Source organism: Calidris pugnax, unplaced genomic scaffold, assembly GCF_001431845.1.
Source record: "Calidris pugnax isolate Ruff unplaced genomic scaffold, ASM143184v1 scaffold8, whole genome shotgun sequence".
NCBI classification, from domain to species: domain Eukaryota; kingdom Metazoa; phylum Chordata; class Aves; order Charadriiformes; family Scolopacidae; genus Calidris; species Calidris pugnax.
Window position 1 is genome coordinate 19,880,478 of NW_015090830.1, and position 6,962 is coordinate 19,887,439.

Here is a 6,962-nt window from a genome sequence, read left to right on the forward strand (position 1 = left end):
CCCCTCCCCCCCGCGCCACCCAGTTACAATACAATTCCCTTTTTGCCTTTGCAAACCCAGCTTCCTCCTCCTTCAAAAGCGGAGCCCCGCAGCCTCCGGAGGTTTTGAGGTAGGTACCGGCAAAAGGAGGAGGAGGGGAGGCCGGGCAGCAGCCAGCCTGGCGGCCGTAACGCTGGAAACGAGCAGAAGCAGCAGCTGAAAGAGGAGCGCAGGGCCCGGGCGCTAACAACTGAGTGGCCTCTCCCCCCCCTAAAAGCCACCGGGTCGGGCACTCTCGGTTCCTCCTCCTCCTCCTCCTCCTCCTCGCAGGGGCGGGGACGGCGGCGGGGCGGACCCCGCGCTCGGCCGCGGCCCACTCGGGGCTGACACACAGCTGTTGGCAACAGCTGGATGCCCCCCCCTCCCCACACACACACCGTGCGGGGGGAGCCTGCCCTCGGAGCCGCCTCCAGGCAAAGGGGGCTGCTCCAGAAGTGGCCGGCGGGGAGGCTGGGTGCCCTCCCAGGAGGGTTTGCCCCGGGTTTGTGGAAGTGCCGGGAGACAGGGTTCTTATGGGGTCAGCGCTGCCCGGCCACCCGGAGAGGAGAGCCCGCGGGGAGAGCCGGCTCACTTGGAGCTGGCGGTCCTCAAATGTTTCCATCCCTCCCCGAAGGCTTGTGGTGAAACCCCTGTCACCCTCTAGTACCTCTCTCCCCAGGCTAGCAATGCCGCAGCGCTTCCATTATTATTGTGGTGGTGGTGGTGGTGGTTGTGGTTCTCGGTGTTAGTTAGGACACAGGATGAAAAAAACCCCAACTGGTAAAGCTGCTTCCCTTGCTTTTCTCCTCTCTTGCTGCCTCTGCCCTGTGCTGGGACTGGGAAGGGTGCAGAGGAACAAAAAGAAAGGAGCCGGTTGTGGCTTTGGAATGCAAATGTGGAAGAAATTTATTCCTATATTGCTGCATCTGCCCTGTGTTGGGAATGGGAAGGATGCAGAGGAACAAAAAGAAAGGAGCCAGTTGTGGCTTTGGAATGCAAATGTGGAAGAAATTTATTCCTATATCCTGCAAATCTTGCAGTAGTGATGCCACTGGTGAAAGAGGACAGTTCAGGCAGGCAGTGAGAACATGTGGAAAGAGGGGTATATAGATAGGGCATTCCTGGGGGAGATGTGTGAAACTGGGGTTCCTAAACCCATAAAGAGATTTGGAAATTGAACCTGGGTCACCCATGTTCTGGTAAGTACTACAGATTGTAGACCACTGTAAAACCTGGTAGAAGTATCGGTCCCAAAAGTGGCTATTTTGGCATTTTCAGGATCTCAGTTTTGAATCAAAGTAGAATGTAGGCACATAGGTCCTGCTGCACTCTTTTATATTGCTGTGAGTCTCTCCCAGATATGTAGATATTGTTGCTGAAGGCTGTTGTAGCTGACAATTACCTTCCATGTAAAAATATATATCCTAATGTTTCTTTTGGAATCTAGTAACATGACTTAACAGGAGGACATGTGACATGTGGGGGCAGAGGACTGTGGGAGTTGGGGGGAAGGGAGACTCACAGGGAGACAGGATGGATGGCGGGAAGGTTAAAGATTGGGGAGAACAGATGTGCACATGTGTATAGACTTCTAAACCTTTCCCTTGTGGTCCCAAAGTCTTGATAAGTACTGGTGTCTCTTTTTCCTCTTTCTCCTGCTTCTTCTCTCTGTCAGACTTTTTCCTGTGAAGTCCCTTTCTCCCTTAGAAAAAAGAGCAATGCATCAGTTGCAGCAGGGACTTCCACAAAGCTCTTCAGCCCCTCCGGTACCAAAGGTTAACCATAATGACAACACTTATCCCTAAACTTAGGCCCTGCTTGCCCTGTGTCTAATGTTGGCCCCATTTGATTTTTTCAGCATTGTCCTAGTTCTAATGACCTGTACAATAATAGGTCATGCTGTCACTAAACCCTACTTGATCCTTCAGAATCTCCAGATTAAATCATTTGGTATAATATGTTAGGACTAACTCAGGTTGAAGCCTAGCAACCCGAGCAGGATCCAGACGCAAATGCCGCTTGTCAGCTCAAGGTATGAGAAGCCCTCAACCTTGGCCTGAATCCAGTTAGGCCAGCTAACTCTGCCCCAAAATTTCTTCCAGCATGGCTCTCATGCTGGTCTGGAACATTGTGTTAAACCTGACACTCCAACTGCTTCTGTTCCAAGGGCTAAGCGTAACCTTAAACTCTGGCCCAGTGACCTGGACTTAAAATACTAGCTCAACTAAAGGGTTGTGGACCTGAAAGATGAACTTCACCTAAGACCAAACATAGCCCACCCCATTGCATTTCCTTTCCCTTGCTGTGTCCAGCACTCCTGCGTGTCTTGTGGCATCTGCAGGAATGGTAAATTAATCTGGTTTTGCAGTCATTACACAAACTCCTGTATAAAGGCCAGAAAAGCAACGCTTGGCTATGCCAGAACTAATTGCAAGTGTATTTAGGATTTCACTTCTTTCAGGCCAAGTGGAAGATGACTTTGAGAGACCCAACCTGAAAACCCAGACTTTTGGTCTAACAGCAACATCAGGTCTTTCAGTATCCAGAAATAAACCCCAACTTTCCACATATAAATGTCCCAACGAAAGACAAACTTCCTGCATTTAGATAGGGTTCATCAGGCAGCCCTCGCTCTAGTTTGAGTCCTTCTGTCACAAATCCAAACGCAACCACAATACCATCCTTAACTTGACGTCCACAATACATTTCTTTATAAAAAGACCCACATCTTATTTTCCTCAAATGTCCCTAATCTGCTTACCATTTTTGTAGCATTTACAGGTTCCTGTAATGAACAAGCCTTTTATGATCTTTCCCTCCTAAGGCACAAACCTGATTCTAACCAAACATAGCCTTAAACTAAGAAAGGTAGCCCCAACAGAAGCAGACCTAACTTGTACTACAACATTACCTTCATGCTACAGGATACGGACCCTACAAGAACTGAAAATATACCTTCAGCCCAAATAGTTGCCCATTAGATTTCTCTGTGTGCCAAACCTCATCCTATTTCAGTGGCAACTACAAGATTCACATATAATATCAGCAGTCTTTGCCCTTCTTTTCCTAACCTTAAACCAAACCATAACTATCATTGGTACCACGGCCATTGCAAAACCCAGGTCATTGAACCACAGTTCTGTAATCTCATTTCTCTCACACCCTAATTGCAATCTTCAACCTAACCATAGTTTTAAGTTAAAAGAGGTGACGCTGCTGTCCTGTGAGTATCCTGTGCAATCTCACTAGTACTGTCCTCCTTGTTTGATACTCCCTAGAGGATTAAGATAGTCACACAATTCTCCATCCAGTTCTCTCTCAGGCCTTACCTCTGTCCCTAATTCAACTGTTTCTCAGTCTTAATCATCACTTTAACTCTAGGTTTATCCAAAGAGAGGTGACCTCTTTCATATGGAAATTAATTAAAGACCATTTGAATACTTTAGTGTTCAACAATATATTGTACACTTCTCTTCTAAACCGTGTATTAGTCTAGTCTTAACCCAAAGGAGGCAACCACAAACACCCCAAGGGGGTAGTTCTTTCAGATTACACCCATTTGGGATATGTTCTGTCCTGATTAGGGCTTGTGTCTTTGCACTAGGGTTCAGTACAGTGAAGCTTGATGAGCAAGGTTCATCGATGGAACCTGTAGGTACCACAAAAAACTGATGAAGCTGGATGAATTCCAAGTTGAGAATGCAACTAGAGTTAGCTGTTGGTTAGACGGTGATTACCTGGCTACATTGGATGTATGACTAAGTTTGCAGTCAGACTAATGGGTTTGGAAGGTTTAAAGGCATGGACTTTACAGCATCTATTGTCCTGCAGGGAGGTCGGTGAGCAAATTCACCAATATCATTATCCCAAATGCCTGAGATAATATGTATTTTGTGTTTTGGGATGGGTCAGCCGGATGACTTACTGTTAGGGGTCTGGTTGTGGCTTTGGAATGCACATGTGGAAGAAATTTATTCCTATATCCTGCAAATCTTGCAGTAGTGATGCCACTGGTGAAAGGGGACAGTTCAGGCAGGCAGTGAGAACATGTGGAAAGAGGGGTATATAGATAGGGCATTCCTGGGGGAGATGTGTGAAACTGGGGTTCCTAAACCCATAAAGAGATTTGGAAATTGAACCTGGGTCACCCATGTTCTGGTAAGTACTACAGATTGCAGACCACTGTAAAACCTGGTAGAAGTATCGGTCCCAAAAGTGGCTATTTTGGCATTTTCAGGATCTCAGTTTTGAATCAAAGTAGAATGTAGGCACATAGGTCCTGCTGCACTCTTTTATATTGCTGTGAGTCTCTCCCAGATATGTAGATATTGTTGCTGAAGGCTGTTGTAGCTGACAATTACCTTCCATGTAAAAATATATATCCTAATGTTTCTTTTGGAATCTAGTAACATGACTTAACAGGAGGAAGCCCCAAAAGCTATCAGTTACAATTAATTGTTTTTACTCAGAGATTTTGTGGTTTTACTGTCAAGGTAAGATAGAATAGACAACTTCCCAGCTTACCAAATGTTGCCACTCACTAGTATCAGCGTAACTGTAATGTCGTGCTTTTTATTTATTTATGAGCACCATATGCCTGTCATGTCAGAAACCAGTGGACGTTATGTGTTCATTCATTAGATTTCTGAAAACAACAAAGACTCCTGATTATATTGCACACCAGTCATTCTTGCTAGTGCCTTATTTCAGTAAATAATAGTGGTCTTCAGAACATTCAGTACACCATCAATTAAACGTAGCTGGAATTTCTCTATATATTTACATATATGTATACATACACACATTGTATTTGCAAATGCTATTATTAGAATGCCTAGGGCTTGAGACTCCATGATTTTTAGGCAAGGCTGAAAAGAAAAGTAGTTATTTTTCTGTTAACCTAGTAAGACCATCAGTTTGGTCAGTGAGACTTACATTTCTGCTGAAGTTCCATAACGCCATAGCTCCGTGAAAGCATTCGGCTAATAACATTAGGCATGGCTTTGTCTGCTAATCTGTGCACTTCCACCAACCACATCCCATTACAGAGAGGAGCAGAATGTCTAACCTCTGCTCTGCTCAGTGTACATTACACGGGCAATAGTTTGACTTTGTCTGGGGCAGCATGAAGTACAGTAGTAAGTCGTGCACTCATGGTCTTAAACAGATCAGTGTGAGAAACTTAGAAACCTCATCATCTTCTCATCTTGCTGATGTACAATCTTTATCTATGATTAGTTCTTGGATTGTCAGTTTTTGCTAAAAAATTCCTAACTGGGGAAGCTTCCACCACCTCTCTTCTGATAGTGTATCCCCATTATAACAGATTTCATCATATGATTTTTTTTCCTGAAACCTATTAATCCTACTGTTTTCCAAAGTCCCTTTTGCTGTTGCTGAATGTTCATCCACATAATCTTTGACTATTGTAACCTCCTTATTCCCAATTAAATTACCAAATGTAGACCTCCAAGGGTAGTTTCTGTTAGGAATGTTGGTCGGAGGAGGCGACACAGGATTTCAGTGATTCAGCAAACAAAATTGAAAGCTTGTGAAACTGTGGATGCAAGCCATATTGTGTATATATAGGAGAGTAATAGGTATGTCAGGTGAAGCAGGGGTGAATGATCAGTGCACCCAGAAGGCTGAATGCATTCATAAAGGTTACAATGAGCACGTGATGTTGGTAGGGGAACACATAGAAAGGAGTGGTAGGAAAAAAAAAAAACAAGGGGAAGGGTTTATGAATACCAAATCATGAGTGCTATACTGAATAGTGCTTCCCAGTGCTAGAACAGGTCAGAAGGTAGGACGAGGCTAGTGGCTGGCATGAACTGAAGTTGTCCTATGATGCTGTAATGGAGGGCACCAGAGGCTGAACCTGCAAAATCACAAGGCTCCCGCGCCCACTGGGTGACACACTGAGGGTCAGGAGAACAAAGATAGGGCTGACACCAGAGGCTGAACCTGCAAAATCACAAAGCTCCCGCGCCCACTGGGTGACACACTGAGGGTCAGGAGAACAAAGATTCCTAATGCCAACCTCAAGCAAGGCAGCTGTGCAGGGGAAGGGATAAACATGATTTGCAAACTAGATGAATCTTAGAAATTGGAGTATGAAACACCAGACTCTTATACATACCTGTCCTGGTCACAAACAACTAAAAGACAGACATCCAACAAATCTGCAAAATCCCACTGACGTTGATTTGTGTGGTGTAGTATCTGGATGACTCTATGCTAAGCACACTCCTTCATCTTTAAAATGTTCCACACCCAACCCAATGGGAACACCAGTGCTCCGAGCTGCCTGCTGAGCCATATACATGTAGCCTGGACTGATACAACCACGTAACTTGTTGCTTGCCTGTATTTTGTATGCAAAACAAGAAGTCCTGGTACAAAGAATATTGTTAAGAAAAAATTCTCAGCCAGTCTAAATCAGTGGAGCATTGCTAAAAGCAAAGAAACTATACCAAATTGCATCAGTTTACTTCTGGCTTTCAGTCAATATAAGCAGGAAAAAAAAGAAACAGAAATATGGGGATGCTGGTGAAAGACAGAGCCACTAAACCCTAGCCAGTTATTACTACAAGGGATTAAACTGACAGTTGACAAGCTGTATGCTAGACATTAGCCCCATAGAATGGTGCACATCTGTTAGTAGATTAGTAGAAAAGAAAAAAAATGTGGGTAGATGGATAGAAATGCAGAGAAGAACTCATTCACACACACTTCAGTCCCTCCAGTTCTTAAGCCACATTGGAGAAGAACGGAGGTTTCAGTGTTCTTCGGTCCTCACCCAGGGACATGTCTGCAAATCCCAGTGTAAGCAGAGAAATAGAGGGAGACTGCTCCACAGAAATGTCCTCTCCTTTCCCTTGAAAGTATCTGGGGCATGAAGACACGTAGAGGAAGAGAGGATGGATTACATTTGTACTCTG